Below are 19,460 nucleotides of genomic sequence, written 5' to 3'. Positions count from 1 at the left end.
CAGGCTATGTAGGTAGAATTACTTTTTGTAATTTTGTATTTTTCAAGGTATGTGTGTGTTTCATGGGTTTTTTAGTTTATTGGTTAAATTCTTTATCCTCTTTTATCTTTAATGTCTGCAGAATCTTTTCATTCTTGATGTTGGTAATTTGTATGTCCCTCCTCCCCTTTTTTTTCTTAACCATACAGGTAGAGTTTTGGCAGTTTTATTGGTGAAAAATCAGTTTTTGGTTTCATTAATTTCCTTTATCATTTGTCTTTTGTCCAGTTTATATTTACTTTTATTTTTATTTCCTTTTCCTATTTACTTTGGGTTTAATTTGCTCTTTTACGTCCTAAAATAGAAACTTTTAGCTCATTCATTTAGAATTTTCTTCTCTTCTAATGTAACCATTTATGTTGCTTTATTTTCCTCCCATAAATTTTGGTATATTTTGGTTCCATTTTCATTCAGTTCAAAAAACTTCAACTTTATTTTGGTGATTTTTCTTTGACCCATGGGTTACTTAGATTTGTGTACTTTAATTTCCAAACACGTACAGGATTTTTCAAATTCCTTTCTGTCTAAAATTCTGTTGTGATCAGAGAACAACTCTGTATGATTTTAATCCTTTTTCAATTTATTAAGACTTCTTTTGGTCTGTATAGTTGATCTTGGTACATTTAACATTTGATTCTTTTTAAGCATCTTTCTTTTCCTCCCTCATTGTGTTCACATTTTCCTTTAGGTCTTCTAGCATATTTATAATATTTATAAGGGTTGCTTTGATTCTTTTGATATTCCGTAATCTCGGTCTTTTCTGTGTCCATTTCTGTTGATTGAATTTTCTCCTGGTTATGGGCTACATTTTCCTCTATGTCTGCATGTTTAATACTTTTTATTGGATGCCTAACATGAATGTTACATTGTTGACTGCTGGGTTTTGTTCTCTTCTTTTAAAGGGTGTTGGACTTTGTTCTGGTGGACAGTAAAGTTACTTGTGGTTCAGTTTGATCCTTCAACCCTTATTTGTAGTTTTTGTTTTTGTTCCTTTTATGGGGAGGGGTTCTAGTGTAGGCTTTACTTTAGGGCTTGTGTAGGCTGACTATCAAGGCATTAGCCTTTTGTATTCTTTTCTTCTCTGGCTGATGGGAACAAACTGAAGATTTCTTGCCCTTTGTGAGCTCTAGGAATCATTCAGTTTACAACTTCCTAGTCATCGTTCTTTCCTCAGAAGTAGTTTTAGCCTGGTCTTGTGCTGTTTATGCAGATTGATATACAGGAAAGGACTCCGTAGACAACCCTCACCCCGCCATGTTGATTTCTGAAGCTCTTCTTCTGGGTGGCTTTTTGTTCAGTACTCTGTCTTATAAATTTTAGCACCTTAACCCCCTTGTCGTCTTAGCTTTTTGATATCTTCCTACTCAACTCAGTGATACTATAGTCCTCACTTTGGTTCCTCCTCCATGTGCCTGTGGTCTGGAAATGGCATCCGTACAGAAAGCCGCGAGGCTTCCGTCATTGATTTCCCTGCTCTCAGGGATCACTGTTCTGTACTACCTAGAGTCTGGTGTCTGAAAACAGTTGTTTTATATATTTTTCTAGTTTTGGTGTTTGCGGCAGGTAAGTCTGAACTCTCTTGCTCTCTCACTGCCTTGTGTATCTGTTAGTGTTTTTTTGTTCTTTTTTATAAAAACTGGGTAGCTGATATGACTGTTAAATAAGACTTTTCCTCCCTGCTAAATCTCATTTCTTTTTCTTTTTCTTTTTTAAAATTCATTTATTTGAGAGAGCGTGAGAGAGAGAGAGCACAAGCAGGGGGGGGAGCAGAGGGAGAAGTAGAAGCAGACTCCCAGCTGAGCAGGGAGCCTGATGTGGGGCTCAAGTCTGATTCCAGGACTCCGAGATCATGACCTGAGCTGAAGGCAGATGCCTAATCGACTGAGCCACCCTGGTGCCCCAAGATATCATTTCTGAGTAGAAAATCTGGGAGGCCCACTTGGAGCAGGGATGGAGTATCTTCAATCACACTCACTTAGAGTAGGGGTGAGTGAATGGCTTTACTTCTGAATGAATAGGAAAACTGGCTGTCAGGATGAGGAAGAGCCCCCAAATACCATAATAAGAACAGTTTTATCCCAGTGTCCTTGGTATGGGGATGACAGTGGGGATGCTGACCAGTGCAGTTACCTGTTACAGACCTTCCTTCAGTTGACTCTCCTGCTTGGGCTGCATCTCTCTCTCTGTCCATCACATCTGCTGGCTCAGTTCTGCTCCTGCTTCCTCCACAGTGCCCTTATAGCTTGTTCTAGGGCACTGGCCTTCCCTTCAGTAGAAATATTCGAGCCCCTGATACTCACTGACTTAGAAAAGTTACCTCGGTATACGGATACATATACACACACAATGCATATATAAATATAAATAATATATATGTTATATACAATATATAATATGTATATGTTAAAATGCACAAAAATGATGATTTTGAAATGAAGAAATAAAAAAAATAGCCTTTAATTAAAAGGTATTTTCTTAATATGGTTCCTGAATTACATATTCACCAATCTAGGGACCAGTGTCTTATTGGTGACTTTCTCTGTCAGTTTCTTCAATCAGCTTGCTTCTGTTTATTTTCAGTCATCCAGAAAATCTACTAAACTCTCAATTTTTTGATGGCATCTTTCTTTACGTAATGGGTTTTTCTTTTTCTTTAGCAGTATATTGAGAAAGACTGGAGGCAAGTATTTGCAATGGGTCTGCCATTTTTGTTGTTGTTGTTGTTTTTAGAGAGGGAGTGGGGAGGGGCAGAGGGAGAGAGTGAATCTTAATCAGGCTCCATTGCCCAGCATGGAGCCCTAGGCAGGGCTTCATCCCCTAACCCTGAGATCATGACCTGAGCCAAAATCAAGAGTTGGACACTTAGCAGATTGACCCACCCAGGTGCCCTTGCAGCTGCCATTTTGAAGTGGAAGTCCCATCCAATCTATTTCTTTAAATAAAACATTAAATAACTAAAATGTCATTATTTCTTGCAGTTCATTTTGCTTTCCTGAGTGGGAGCAGCAGGGTGTCGCCAAAGGTAGTGGCCTGAAAATTGCTTATAACCTATAGGAAGTTTTATTTATGTAGCAGTCTTCACATTCGGATAGATCAGTAGTAGTGTGACTCAAGGAATAGCCCATACATTTCACCAGGAGCAAAAAACATAGAACATATGCTCTGGAGACATATGGAAATCATGTGAGATGGATTTTTCCCTGATTTTTGTGGCATGCCTTAATTTTGCTGACCTTCTGGAAAAGAGCTGTGTATGTAGAAAGGACATTGTCACTGTCTTCCAGTTGCCTGTTGCACCTGGTGATCTACAATCGTGGTCGTTCTTGGTTTTCATACTATCATTTCTAGGTTTTCATGTAGCATCCCAACAGCTGGTGCAAACCCGTAACATGCAGTAAACTAATTTGACATCACAGTGGGAATGTTAGCCAATTGATTTTTCTTCAGAGAAACCAACTGAAAAAAATAAGCCCACTATGAATTAATTCTTTGCAGGAATTTCCCATGTCTGATGACTTAAAAGAATAAATTCTGCATGTAAATGAATCATTACAAGCTTAATTGAAGCTTGTTGGATACTCAAGATTACTCACTGTGGTGTGTTTCTGATGGAGACAGGAAGTGAAAAAGCAAGGTCTATGAGATTTTTTTTGTGCATGAAGTCTCAGCCAGTCTTTTAATGTTTCTCATTGAGGCTTTGGTCGCTAGGGTAAATGACTCAAGGTATCTCTTGCCGCTTAGCTGTTTTTAAGGGGGAATTTCCCCCCATGCTCCTCCCTTCCCCAAAATAGCTAATTATGTACTGAAGTTTCAGGACATTGTTCGCAGTTTGTGAAGTCAGCATATTTCTGGAAGCTCACTGTGAATGTAATTCTTAGCTGTACTGATGCTTTTGTTTCTCCGTCTCTGCGACCAGCGCTGTACTGTAAGGACACAATTCTATCGCTATTTTTTCCCTCACATTTGATGTGGTAGTTTGCATACAGCTGCAGAGTAGACAGTTACCTTTGAAAGGAACATTTGGCTGCTCTAATTTGATTAAAGAAAACCACCTCAATCATTTCTAGACTGAGAACGTTTTCATTTTAACTTGGCAGTAGGAGTTGGGAATGTACTCACTGCACTTAGATATGTGGGGGAGCAGTCAGGGAACAAAACCAACGGCTCAAATGGAGACCGCTTTGGTGCAGTTGTTTTTGTTTTTTTGTTTTGTTTTGTTTTGTTGGGTTTTTTTTGCCCTTTTTTTTTTTTTTAAGCCTAACAGTGTTCTATACGATTTATTCTCTTTCTCTCTCTCTCCCAAATTTTCTACAACCTTGATTTTCACCTCCGTCCTCTTTTTACGGGCTTTTCCTTAGCATTTCCAATAAACTGACTGTGGCAGAGGTAGAATTCTACCCTAATGTGATTTGAAGGACTTGGAGGTCCTCAAAAAATTCTCCCATTTTTATATAAAAAGAAAACCCCAAGCATAAATGACTGTGAATTGGACATGCTTTCTTGGCCACCGTTGAGTGGCTGAAAAAGTTTTTTGACCATGTGTGCACAGACCAAGGTTGGGAATTGAGTCAAAAGTTGCGCAGAAGAAACCTGTCAGAAGCCTGCAGTCCTAGTGCTAGACGGTTATTAATTATCTCACATGTATATCTTTCTGCGATGGAAGAAAGTCTCATCATCCAGTCAGTATGAAAGTTGAAAATACATTCTGCTCATTGTGGGTTGGCATCCACTTTATTCATGTTATTGGAAATGATTGAGCAGGGGCTTAGTAGGGTAAACCGTGTCATGAACCACAGTTCAGCAGTATAATATATGGTGTTCTTGGGAAGGTCCTGTGGTGGCATCCTAAAAAGTTTGACTGTGAAATTTTAAATAAAAAGCATGAGGGTGCACCTGGAGTCTTGGGACTACAATCACGTTATTATTAATTGAGCCTTGGATATTATTGATAACTCAAGAGTCAAGGTCAGATGTGTGCTCACATTCACATTCTCCCACCTGACCATGTGACTTGGCGACATTGTCCTTCTCACCTGTCTGAGCTTTAGTTTCTTCATTTGTAAAATTAGGACACATACTAAATGATGTTTCTGAATTTAGGTTCCTGTTTTATGTTTGACACTTGGCAAATACTTAGTTACCTCACTGCCTCTGCCTCTCCTTCTTGGTATCACCATTCTTGGTGTTTGGTGTTTGGCTACTTGGAATGTTTGGAGGGAGAGTGGGTTTTGTTCATCAGTATGTGGCCAAACTCAACAGAGTCCTCTTGAATTTCTGGTATAATGTGCAGCTCTCATTCTCTTGGACAGAAATTATTAAGTCCAGCAAGGCTCCATTAAGTCCAGCCAGCTTTCCTATGGATAAGCAACCCTAGGCAGACCTTGTATCAGGTACTAGTTAAGATATGAGCACAGCGGATATGGAAATTAATTGTTCAGCAAATGTTAGCTGGTTGGTAGAGTTATGTTGTCATCTTGAATTCTTTTCCATCTTGGGTCATCTCTGGGTGCTAAAATCATTTCCACATTTAATCTCAAGATTTAATGAAGTCACCCTGGTCTGTTCTTCCTTTTGAGAGTTAAGGCCAAGAGACAATCTTCCTGTTTTGTTTTCACACATAGTCGGGAGAATGTAAATCTTTTTTCAGTCACGTCTGGGTCATCTAAGTGGACAGAGACTGCAGAGGGGCTGCGAAGATAATTGTCCAAAGGCCACTGCTATATCTGGGATTTGGCGATCCAAGATACCGAGTAGATTCAACTTGGTACATGTAGTTGAATCCCTGGCTAGCTCACAATGCTGTTTTGTTCCATAATATAACTGAAAAAAAAATTACCTCAGTGCAATAAAATAGTGCAAAAAATAATGCCTGCTGTGTTTGTTTTGTTCAGTTACCAAAATTACAACGTTAAACAAGATTTTAAAAGTTAATTACCAGTGATTGAGGAAAAGTTGATTTAATTTGAATATGTTTTTGGAGGCCTGTAGAGATTCTGCAGAGAAATGCTGAGTGCTGGGGCGCCTGGGTGGCTCAGTTGTTAAGCGTCTGCCTTCAGCTCAGGTCATGATGCCAGGGTCCTGGGATGGAGCCCCCATATTGGGCTCCCTGCTGTGCGGGAGGCCTGCTTCTCCCTCTCCCACTCCCACTCCCTATCCTTGGGTTCCCTCTCTCTCTGTCAAATAAATAAATAAAATCTTTTTAAAAAAATGCTGAATGCTAATTTTTTATGTCACTTCAAATTTTCTTTTTCTTTAGTAAAGTATTATTGTGGTATTTCTCATATAAAATCACCTTTTTAAAAATGCACTTTTATATAGCCCAGTACTACTGAATACTGTCCGTGCTCTACTATTAGTGTTTCCATATTTACTTCTTATGTGGACTCTAATTTGGGTGACAATGTAAACATTCAATCCAGTGAAATTATTGTACACATCTAATGAATTGCTTGGAGCCTGAGACCAAGATTTGGTTTTATTCGGTTTTTTATTTTTTATTTTTATTTAACTCTTTTTTTTTAAGATTTTTTTATTCATTTATTTGACAGAGATAGAACAGAAGTAGGCAGAGTGGCAGGCAGAGGGACAGGGAAAAGCAGGCTTCCCGCTGAGCAGGGATGCTGACATGGGGCTTGATCCCAGGACCCCAGGATCATGACCTGAGCCCAAAGCAGATGCTTAACCGCTTAACCAATTGAGCCACCCAGGTGCTCCTCGTTCCGTTTTTTCAATAATGAAAGTCTCATTCCTTTTTTGCCTGGTGGTTGCTTAAGTGCTACTAATGGAGTTATCCTCACAGCTGGTAGGGATTGTTACTCCCATTTTATAGATAATGAAACTGACACAGAGAATTGAAATGGCCTGTACAAGGTCACCTTGACTCCAGGTGTTATTTCCCGCATCTTAGGGTTTTCTCTCTAGTCCTCCAGATGATCTAGTCCTGCTGGGATCATTTGGATATGACTTAATTTGGGAACTGGATGCAAATAAACTGGATGCTGGCAAGGGAACACTGATTATTTAAGGAGGAAACTGGCTTCCATTACCAAGAGCTGAGGGTATAATCATTTATTTTGACATATTAAATGCCACCTATATTTTGATTTTTCTAATAATTGGTTTTAATAATAGTCCAACATAGAGACAGATTTTCATGGAATTGGGACTGTTAATTAAGAGTTATTTGTTAGGGTTCCTGCTGCTCAACATAGGAGCAGTCGCTTTCCATGGCCTTGCCTCCCCTGGGCCAGCGAGAAAAGGAAGAGTGTGGCAGGTCAAAGGAAGTACACTCACCTCTGAACCTGGCACCAGAAGTGCTGACGAGCTCGTCACTTATGCTCCTGATGACTCAGCACTTCCTGGTTTCTCTCTGTCGCTGTGCTAGGGCTAATAATACCATATGACCTTGGTCCAGACTAAGTGTTTCAGGGAACCTTTGATTTCCTCATCATCAGACATTTGAGATCAGAAATCATTCTTTCCTTTCTGTTGCACATTAATTAATGGGACTAGGGATGAGCCATTGTATTTTGTGCCGGATTACCTGTTTTTTGTTCTTAAGATCAGAAATAGCTTTGGCTCTGGAGTATAATAAGTAAATACATCCTTACCTCTCAACGTAAGGCTGTCCTGTTATATATGGAATTCTCTTGGTCTCCGTATTGTTTCTGTGCAGTCCGATGACTGGGGCAGAGGAGGAAGGAAATGAAGTTCCAACTCCATTTGCAGTGTCTTCACTACATTGATTGTAGGCAAAGCTTAGGGACCCAGGGTGTGGAGCAGGCAGGGAAACTGTGATCTGTTCCATTGTCCCCCTCATTGCTCTCTGAATAGTCCAGCACAGCCCCCTCTATAAGATCAAATTGTATTTACTAACTAGCTTTATATTTATAATTAGCCAAAATTACTAGACTAAAAAGCTATTAGTTCTGAGACATCTGGAGGCCGAAGCCTTTCAGAAAGCCTTGAAAATTTTAGAAAACCTTGAAATTTTTTTTACCTGTTTTCCTGGGCTGTTACAACATTAACTATAGGACACAGTTCAGAGTTTACCCATGTCAACTGCCAAATTGTTTAAAAATTTATGAAGCAGTTTTAAAGTTACTTTATACATTATCCAGACATAAACTTTCTCTAGAAATAAATTTTTATTATTGAAGACAATTTTAAAACAGTAGTTTATAGTGAAGAGGTACTTACGGCAAAAACAATGCTGTATTTAACACAGACTTTTATTATTAAATGCTTCTTTATGTGTTTTTATCTTTACAGAGGCCCCTAAATAGCAAGAACTTAACTGCTTCCAAGTAAGCAAAAGTAAAAATTCCTACAGAAAACATAGCCCTGACCTTTTTGCACATGTAATCCAAATGAAAAGTTAGCTTTGAAGTGGTGTCTTGTTACATAATCATACTGAAAATATGCTGGAATATGTATTCCTTTGAATGTCTTTCATTCAGAAACATATTTTTGTTTATTTGACTCTCCTACCAGCTGAAAATGAATTATGCTCTGGTTGTTTCATCTAACCACCCAACCTCAAAATACTTGACAAATTACATGAAGAGCTTCATTCCAAAGCCTAACATTTTCAGAGAGATTCAGACCATTGCAAAATTGAACATGGAATTTCACTCCATAGTTGACTAAAATAAAAAACAGATAATGGGAGAAAATAAGCAGAATTTAGAAACCCAGGTTTTGCCAGACAGAACACCTGTCCAGTCAGCAGTAAATCATTTTAAAGAGCATTTACTTTCTAGAAGGTACTTGGTGTGGGGGTCATTTGTTTCAGACAGGTCTACAAGCATCTCTACCAGATTCTTTGGGCAACTCAGCATTAGGGAATAGAGCATTCAGAAGCATCACAAATCATTACAAAGAGTATGAGAATTATGACCAGTACGGGCAAAAACTAATGAAACCGCTTCTTTTCTTGGGTGTTCTCGGAGATGCTGCTGTGGGAATCTGAGGGTTGGTAGCATTTGCTTAGGCTCTAGCCTCTGGTGGTGCCCACGGTACAGAAACTGACATTTAGATTGCTTTTGCCTTTTCTCAACTGCTGATTTAGTAAGCATTCTGCATATTGGGTACTTACCCACTAAAGAAGAAAACTACTATATGAGATTTGTTTTCTTTTCTTTTCTTTCTTTTTTTTTTTTTTTAGATTTTATTTATTTATTCGAGAGAGGGAGAGCACAAATAGGGGGGTGAGGGAGGAGCAGAGGGAGAGTGTTGGGCAGGAGCCCAGTGTTGGGCTCGATCCCAGGAGCCTGGGTCAGGACCAGGCTGAAGGCAGACACTTAAGACAGAGCCACCCAGGCACCCACCAGATGAGATTTCTAATTTTTGTAATTTTAAACATTTACAGGAAAGTCTTTTTGTTTAGTTGCCTAATTAAGGAATTGCATGCTCCAGTTAATAGGAAAACCTAGTTAATTGAAAGTTGTGACCATTAAGACCTATTATCAAAGAATAAGAGTATGACAAATACACTGAACACTAAAACTTGTAATTTAATACTTCATCGATCATTGAGAGAATACTTTAAGATTTACTCTCTATTATATCCTTCCCAACTACAGTTACGGTATATGTGCCTATTCCTACTATTTAGAGAATTACAGTTGATGAAATGTTAACTTGGTTATATGACTTGGCTCTCCATGAAAGAGGAGAGGCCTTACGTCTTGTCTGTTGAAGAAACAAAACCTATTGCATTATGTTTTGGTTAGATAGAAAATTTCATTCTTGTTTTCTAGAGAGGGAGGGGAGGGGCTGAGGGAGAGAGAATCTTAAGCTAATTCCACACTGAGCTTGGAACCCAACGTGGTGCTCTATCTCACCACCCTGAGATCATGACCTGAGCCTAGATACGAGAGCTGGATGCTTGTCTGACTAAGCCACCCGGACGCCCCTAAGACTCTTTTAAGTCTAGAGATGGAGATGGAGGGAAAGGCTGAGATGGGAGTAGTGAAGAGCAAGCAGAGAGTTTAGGTAGAGAATAGCCTGGAAGACAAATGTGTAAGAAAATTCTGGATGTATAGAGGTAAATAAAATAGAGAATGACCAAAAAATTTAGAAGAGATCGAATTAAATAAATTATTTCTCAGAGTTTTGAAATGTCACGAGAAATTCAAACTTAGCATGGCAGATTCTGAGAGAGTATCCCTAGACTAGACAGACAGAAATGATGTTAAAGAAAAAAGTAGAAGGAAAGTAAAAAACACCTAAATGTACAAGAAAGTAATTAAAAATTAAAATGAGTTTGGATCCAGAATTGGTAAGAGCTACAACTTCAGTGTGGTTTATCTTAAATTGTCGACGTCTTACCCAAAACCTACATTTGTTTGTTCTTTTCATGTTATGTTTTTGGTGGGGAAACATAAAGTAAATTCATCTTGCATTCATCAGCTTTTGGTCTTAGAGTAGGAAAATATGGATAAAAATGTTGTTCTACTTGACATGCAAATAAGAGTTTTTGGTCTGTTCTACATGTTGTAAAATTCCTGTGGCATTATTATATGTGGTATCTTGTGCCTATTACGGAGTTACAGAGAAACTCTTTTCATATGATGTTAAAATGTGAACTGACTCCTTTTAAACATACATACAATTGGTAATCAGTTTAGGTTGTTGGATTCCTCATTTCTCCTTCACATCCCTGCCACTCTTCCTGTGGGAATGTGTGCATATCCATTTTGCACTTAATAAAGACACTAATCAAGTAGTAAGTAGTGATAAAGATAAAGGAATAGTGGTGGTGGAGAATCACTAAAAAACAGTCACTAATGAGTCTACAATTGTAGGGGCACCTGGATGGCTCAGCTGGTTAAGCATCTGCCTGCAGCTGTTGTCATGACTCCCTGCTCAGTGGCGCGCCTGCTTCTCTCTCTCCCTCTGCCTGCTGCTCCCTCTCCCTCTGCCTGCTGCTCCCCCTGCTCATGCTCTCTCACATGCCCATGCCCACTCACTCTCTCTCAAATAATAAATAGGTAAAAATTTGTTTTAAAAGAAGAGTTTACAGTTTATTTTTTAAAAGGGATATATTTTTAACAGTGCTAGATATATTCTCAAAATACGTTGCTAAATTTGGTGGGAGTTTGGAAGATATATATATATATATATATATATATATATACACACATACACATACACATATATACACACACATACATATTTTAAAGGTTTATTTATTTGAGAGAGAGCGAGGAAACACATGTGGGCAAGCAGGGGCATAAGGAGGGAAGCTCAAGAAGACCCAGTGCTGAGTGCAGAGCTCAGTGCAGGGCTCTCTCCCAGTACCCTGAGATCATGACCCGAGCTGAAATTCAGAGTCTGATGCTCAACTGACTGAGCCACCCAGGCGCCCCTGGAAGATACATTTTATATATATTTTGTAAGGGGAAAATCTCTAGCTACCTAGTTTTACTTGATGTCAAGGGTAAGAAGCTTCTATGGATAGGATATTGTGATCATACCTTTTTCAAGAAGGTAGGTTTTTAAAATTTTTTTTCTTTTTAGTAAAATATGCATAACATAAAAGTTAACATTTTAACCATTTCCAGGTGTACAATTCAGTGACATTAAATATATCTACATTATTGTGGACCCATGACCTCCATCCAGCCCCAGAATTTTATTTCCCCCTCTCTCACAGGAAGATAGATTTTTATTTGTTTATTTTATTTTATTTTTTATTTATTTAAAGGTTTTATTTATTTGACTGAGAGAGAGACAGCAAGGAACATGAACAAGGGGAGGGGCAGAGGGAGAAGCAGACTCCCCACTGAGCAGGGAGCCTGACTGGGGGCTCCATCCCAGGACCCTGGGATCATGACCTGAGCCGAAGACAGATGCTTAATCTACTGAGCCACCCAGGCACCCCAAGAAGATAGATTTGTAAATGATATTTTGTCACCAGATGAGAACCAGGCAGTAAGTAGTTCATTATCTAGCCAGCAGGCTTGGTGTTAGGAATAGAGATATTAGAGACCCACTAAAGCTAGCTCAAGAAAGAAGGATGTTACTGTAAATGCACAGGCCTTTCTTGAGAATCTTTACATGTTGGTCGTCTTGGGACAGGGCTTCTGGACTGCAGAACCCTATAAGGAGTGCTTGTGGTCTGTCTTGCACCAGGGAGTTGCCTCTAAGTGTTTGTCCGCACTACTTCCTGTGTGTCTTCATACCCAGGGCTTCCTCATAACCTCCACATCCAGGGGCCTGTGGTGGTCTTCACAGCTCTGGATCTGTGTGAGGTTTTTGGTGTGGTGCCCCCACCCAGCTTGCAGACACTGGTTCTTCATTCATATTTCAGAGCGTCTGAGGCACCATGTGGGGGAAGCAAGCCCCAGTCTAGGAAGGACTGGATTTTCACCCCGTTTTTACGTGGTGAAGAAAATTGGTTGACATTTGATTCTTTGTTGTTCTAGAGAACATCTGAGTCTTTAAGAAACAAATGTCATGAAAATGCAGCTTTAGAATAATTCTTATATCACTTTGACGTTTGACTAAGCGTTTCAAAGCCATTTGTGTGTTCCTAAAGAGGTTTAAAATTTCATGCCAACACTTGACAGTAGTTTTTAGCCTTGAAGAAGTTTCACCTTGAGAACACTGAAGTTGTTCAGGAAGACTCAGTTGCACCGGTGAGTGTAACCCATTACTGGCCACAGCTGTGCGTAGAGCTTACTCATTTTGGCAGGAAAGTCCTGCTCTTCAGATTGAAAAATTAGAACATCATTACAGAAAATGGATTTTTATTTTAAACCTTGGAGCGGAAATGCTGCATGGCTTCATGCTGGCTAGGAGACACCATAGGTATAATTAACTCACTGGCCAATGGCCTTTGTCAACACACCCAAATGAGCAGTGTCTCTTCTGATCCTGGACGACTGGAGCCCAGAGAAGGAGCAACATGGCAATGATGCTGGAGGGGCAGGCAACCCCTCCCACATTTAGCCCTGCCACTCTGTGTGTGCCTGCTTTGGGGGCACTGGTTATGTAATGAGCTCTCTTCCATTGGAGTTTCAAGCACCCTTGAATCGAGAGAAGGGGCCATATGTTTAGAGTTGGAGAAATTATAGACTTTCAGAGCTACTTGTACTCATTGTTCCGTCTTTGAACTGGGATTATCTGTACAAGCACTGCTTGACCGGTAGTTTTCTCCCAAGATCACATTACAGCAGTGGTCTTCTGCTGGGAGCGGTTTTACCTCTCGGAGGGATATTCGGCAGTCAGGAGCATTTTCTTTGTCATAGCTGGGGAAGGGTGTTACTCCTGGCATCTAATAGGTGAAGGTCATGATGCTGTTAAATATCCTACAAGGCGCAGGACAGCTCCCTACTGCAAAGACAACACAGAATGTTGATGGTGCTGAAGTTCAGAAGGCTCTGCATTACCGAAAGGCACTGGCTAACATCAATTTGTAGGAGGCAGAAGATGGCAAAAGTCTGGTATGAATCGGGGAAAGCACAGAGGCCCAACACTATCTAGCATTAATAAGGTTAGCATTCACACAATCTGCACTGTGGCGTTAGTACTTTCTCTTACCATCCATGGGTGAGACGAGGAAAACCCAGAGTAGGAATAACCTTCTTCCTAAATTGTTTAATTGGAAGCAAGGTGAGATGGCTGAGATGGATGGAACTAAGGTCAACTGGAAAAATTGGGATTTCCTTAAGGGTGTAGTTTGGGACTAGAATCCAGGATGAAGGGCAGAAAGTTAAAGGTCGGTGCATTTGTCTGTTTAGTGAATTTTCATTGGTTTTATTTTATCCCTGCTAGGGAATCTGAGTTTTTTTTCTTTTTTTAAAGATTTTATTTATTTATTTGACAGATAGAGATTATAAGTAGGCAAGAGAGGCAGGCATGAAGAGAGAGGAGGAAGCAGGCTCTCTGCAGAGCAGAGAGCCTGATCTGGGGCTTGATCCCAGGACCCTGGGATCATGACCTAGGCCAAAAGCAGAGGCTTTAACCCACTGAGCCACCCAGGCGCCTCGGGAATCTGAGATTTTTGAAAAAGGACTAAGGACATATACACTTCTTTACAGGAGGATACACTCATACACTCATCCTCAAGTCAAGAAATCCTAAGATCGTTCCAGACAATTGACACCTCTGCTTTGAGCCCCCCTCCAGCTTCTGGGTTCATTGCCTGCTGTATTGTCTTTATGTTTACCGCAGTGGCTGGTCTATCAGGTTTTATGGTTTTCCTTCCAATGCCTTTCCTTCCTTCCAATGCCTCCATTTATAAAATGTTATTAACCCGTATGAGGGGATTAAGTTAAATAACTGGTAGAGAAGAACTCATAAGATGAATTGAGTGATTCTGAAGTTTATGAATGTAGTAGATGGCATCGATAGCTTGAGGCTTCACCTGTTTTTATATTCATCTAGACTTGATCTAGAGGATTAGGATCCCTTCTGCTTGACGTGGTCTGATACTCACCAAGCCCAAGAGGTTTACCTGTTTGGTATGTACTGGTCTTCAAAGGTTAGACTCTGATCTCATCAGCTTCGTTAAGAGCATTTCTGGAAATGTGAGTGCTTCCACTGGTCATTAAGTTTGCTCCCCCTGGTTTAACTCTGTATTATGTCTTGTCCTGTGGGGCCCATGCTTGTGTCATGTATTCATGTCGTCTTCCCTTCATCTGTAATGAAAGATCTTTGTGGATAGAGCTCCCGACTTCCTTTGGTGGTTAGCATGCTGCAGGTGCTTAATAAAATGCTTATTGTTTAGTGGATTGTGTGAGATATTCTATTTCTTTAGAAATTACATCAAAATAATACGCACAAAGGCAGTCACAATAATGGGATAGTTAAGGAAAAAAAAAAAAAAAACTTGAGAAGGTTAATTACTACTGGCCGTCCTAACATGGGGTTACATGGAAATGGTAGGTTTTAAAAATAGTATCAGAACATATGCAGAAGTGAACGCTATCCCTGAATAGCAGTAGTTTCTCAACCGAGGGACATTTTGCCCCCAGAGGACATTTGGCAATGTCTGCAGATACTCTTTGGTTGACAGTTGGTGGGATACTACTGGTATCTAGTGGGTAGAGGCCAAGTATGCATCTAAACACCCTAAATGCCCAGGGCAGTTCCCCACAACAGCGTGGTCTGGCCTCAAATGTGAATAGTGCCGCATTTGAAACACCCCTATCCATAGACTTGTGAGGACACCACCATGAGCGTCCTTCACCACCTAAAGGGATGAGCACAAGCAAAAAAGCAGTGCCTATTTTTATACGGAAGAAACAGTTCTGTGTTACAAACTCCGGAACAGTGGGAACTGCAGCTTTATACATAAACCAGCATGGTACGACAGTTAAAAAGCTGTGTGATAGCTAGCTGCTTGTGTAATAAACGGGTTTGGCCATGACTTTGGGAGGAGAGGACGATAAATTGAGAGAATTCTTTGAAGTCGGAATGCACCTTTCCATGATTTTAGAAAATGAGAGGACTTTGCTAACCCAGAAAGATGTATTTGGATATTGCATTTTGAAAGTTACGTTTTTAATAGGCTGGAATTCGTCTGATGGTTTTGATAGTTAATGTTAGAATGCCGAAGCATGCATCTTTGTTTTTTCAAATATTTTTAAAGCTTCCTTAAAGAATACTTGACAATTTTTAAGGTATAAGAATAGTATGCTTTCCCTCCTGAAATTAACTTCGCCAGATACTTTTGCTGCATTTAGTGGCAGAATGATACAGTGGGCGGATAGTCCACAGAGGGATCCTAGGCAGGTCCCCTTCACCTTGCCTCCCCACTCCCCCCACCCCCACCATTTCCTCATTTTCAAAAAGGAGGACTAAGACTTGATGACCTTTGGCTTTAAAATCCTGTGTTCCTATAGTTTTAGTATCAGATAGTTAAAAAAAAAAAGAGAGAGAGAGATTGTTTGTGCAAAGTCTTTTATGAGAGAAATTTTGAAGGCATCAATTATTCCAGTTTGTTTCTTAGAAACTAAAGAAATAATCCTTTCTACAAAGGCTCACTCCCAGTGTTTGAAGAAAGAAAGGAATTCCTGTTATAAATAAAAGTTGTCCCCACCTCCAAACAAAATAAAAAGTGTCGAATAAAATTTACAGCTGATTTTAAGATGGCATTGTTAGCTAATTTTGAAAATTTTGCCCATTTTCTTTGATGTGTTTATACTTAAGTATAAAGAAAACATTTTAATAGTACTAATAATGTTGAGTTTTTCACACAATTAGGGTTAAGCTCCATGCCTCCAGAAATTTGCTATTTGTAGAGGTAAAACACATTTGAAAGCTTTATTATGGTTTTTAGTCTACCATTTAGTAGGTTATTGGGCTCTGGATGAAAGGATGAAGCTTTCCTATTTGTTGCATGGAAAATGAAATGGAACCTTGAAGTTTCCTCCTTTTTCCTAAAGTGGCAATTCAGGTACTCACAAAATTGGGGATGTTGTAATATTCCAAGAAATGAAGCTTGCTTTTGTGGTGTCTCTCTATTCTAAAGATACTGGGAAGTTGGTTCTGGCATATTCCAGTTTCCACAGGGGCATATTCTAGAACTTGGGTGTCAGGATTGCCTGATTTGAAGATGCTTTTTGGATGGACCCAAAGATGCTAAGGCTTCCAGCTACGGTTTGGATCTCATTCCCAGAGTTAACATTGCCTACAGGGAATAGCACTATGTAACGTCAGATACAGTAATAAAATAGTGCCTTACATGACTTTCCGCCTCGCAGAGGTTAACGAGACACCTCCTGAGTGTGAGGCACTTACCGTAAGCCCCGTAAGTAATATGTACACTGGGGAATCAGAAGGTGAATTAACGGTTCCTATTTTCAGTGAGTTCAGGACCTACCAGGAAGAAAGAGATGGGACCCCTGCAAATTACTATAATACAAAGAATAAAGTAATATGGACCATTCGCAGTCACATATACAATTCTAGGCTACGGCAGAAGGCAGAATTATTTAACTTGTGGCAGCAGGAAAGTCAGACTCCACAGAAGAGGTAGACAATGAGCAGAATCACAAAAGTGGAGATGAACAGCGTACGATGCATGCCAGTTGAGTCTGAGGTGTTGAGTTGACCCGAGTAGTGGTAGGAATAATAATAGAATAATAGAATAAATCAGGTTGAAATAGAATCTAGAGACAAGCAAGCTAGTTAGGAGATAGAGCATTTCTGGGGGAGAGAGAAAGAAAATGGTGCTAAATTGGGATAGTTTCCTCAAAATGAGAGGAAGGGTTAAGTATGAGAGTTGAGTGCAAGGATTGGCCAGTCTGGGTAGCTAGTTGGGTGTGAGCAGGGCCATAGTGTCAGCAAGATGAATTGGGGGTGGTTGGCTTACATGAGAGAATGGTGGCTCTCCTGTTAGAAATAGGACTCCTAGGAGAAGGAGCAGGTTTGAGGGATACCAGTGAGTTCTGTTTTGAACATGTTGATTTATATGTGCTCTCAAGAAGTAGCCAAGTCAGAGTTAGAGTTGAAGTACAAGAAATTGCATGCTCCAGAGAGGAGTCCAGAAAGCCTGTGACATTCTTAAAGGAGACCTAGATCTTTTTAAAATTTTTAATTAACATATAATGTATTATTTGCTTCAGGGGTACAGGTCTGTGAATCTTCTGTGTTACACAATTCACAGCACTCACCATAGCCCATACCCTCTCTGATGTCCATAACCCAGCCACCCTATCCCCCCTCCCCAACTCACCCCCAACAGCCCTCAGTTTGTTTCCTGAGATTCTAGATCTTTTTGAGACCCACATTTGGAATACCATATTGCACATAATGTGTCTCCCTGCAGGGAGCAACCCACATACGCCCCATGTGGAAACTGAGCACACGAGTAGGCTTGTGTCACCAACTAAAACAATTTGTTAACACCCATCAGTTTTCACAGGCACAGGTGTTTTCAAATCATGCCTCAAAACAGTTGCTCTCTGTAGTAGATCCTTAAGGTCACTGTCAAATCGGATACCCCAGATTAAATCAGTGACTGAGCAAGAGAACCCATATGTTGAGGGGAAAAATAAGACTGAGAATGGAACCTTGAGATTACCTGCATTTAGGACTGAGGGAGGAAGAAGGTCAGAGAGGGCAGAGACCAAAGAAGTAGAGGGAGAAATGCAAGAAAGTGCAGGGAAGTCTTGGGAGGGGAGAGTTTCGAGGAGAAGGAGGCATTACCTTCAGGTATCTCAGCACTGTCCGGAGGATGAAGAGATTGCATTTAGTAGTAGGAAGTTACCAGTATGTCTTTGAGAGACATACTGGAAGAGCAGGGTTGCGGGGTGGGGGTGGGGGGACAGATAACAAAGGAATAAGGATGTGTACCACAGAATGTAGACTATGATTAAATAAACTGAAGGGGTGGAATGTTGGTAGAATGAAAACCAGGTTGAAATAAAAGTGGTTTAACATTTTTAGCATCCTTATACAAATATGAGTGTGTTTATAGATGCAGAGGAGAGATTGGAGAGCTGTGATAAAGAGTACAAATTGAGGGGCACCTGGGTGGCTTAGAGAGTTAAGCATTTGCCTTCAGCTCAGGTCATGATCCCAGGGTCCTGGGATTGAGTCCCACATGGGGCTCTCTGCTTGGTGGGGAGTCTGCTTCTCCATTAACTTCTCTGTGATTTATTTATCAAATAAATAAATCTTTTTAGAAAAGAGTAAAAATTGATGAAATGAGGACTTAGCAGAGGGTGGAGGGCACAGTTGGTGGGGGATACCTCTTCTTGACGAGGAGGATACTTTCCTGTGAAACATGAGAGACAGAAGACCCAGGGATGAGGCAAATGGCTTTGATTTTCTTCTGTTACAAGGAAACACCATATGCAGAGAGCAGAGAGGAATTGGGAGCCCTAAGTGAAGGCTAAAAGAAGTATCTGGAATTAGGTAGAGATGATGGAGGAAGAAAAGCCACATGTTGAAGACAAGGAAGTGGAGAAATTGACTGTCCTAAGGGGACCTGCACAGGTGGAGGAATCGAAAGTGATTAACATCCCTGAAGTCCCTACTAAGCCTTAGAGTGTCCTTCATTCACCTAGAAATGAAGGCTTTATAATGTGCTAACTGTATGCATCAAGAGAAACCTTGTGCTTAAAAGCAATTGTTCTAATAAATGAAATAAAAACTAAAATTCTAAGAATAAGTCATGTTCATCATCATCATTACCATCTCACAACTAATCTTTAACTAAACACTTAATACGTCCGAAACCTGATTTTGCCTGTTGTGAATGGTTTCATTTTTGCAGCAACTCTGCTATGTGGGTGAATTTACCTTAAAGTAAGTAGTTTTCTTGTTTTGTGGTCTTTGTTTATTGTACATATATGTATACATTGTATACAATATTGTATAAATTGTGTAGACACACACAGATAATTTTTTGGCCTATACTAAGAGTAGATTAATTAACTTACGTGTAGACACTTAAAAATTGG

The 19,460-nt window shown here is 40.0% G+C and overlaps 1 protein-coding gene across 3 annotated transcripts in view; it reads left to right on the top strand.

Moving 5' to 3' along the window:
* The window catches only part of CDK6 (cyclin dependent kinase 6), a 246,300-nt gene that overhangs the window by 20,466 nt on the left and 206,374 nt on the right, over positions 1-19,460 (top strand). The gene's annotated exons all lie outside the window — the stretch shown is intronic.

Source organism: Neovison vison, chromosome 4 (genome assembly GCF_020171115.1).
Source record: "Neovison vison isolate M4711 chromosome 4, ASM_NN_V1, whole genome shotgun sequence".
In the NCBI taxonomy this organism is placed as follows: domain Eukaryota; kingdom Metazoa; phylum Chordata; class Mammalia; order Carnivora; family Mustelidae; genus Neogale; species Neogale vison.
Note: the sequence above shows the minus strand (reverse complement) of the source record. Positions and strands in the feature narration are given on the sequence as shown.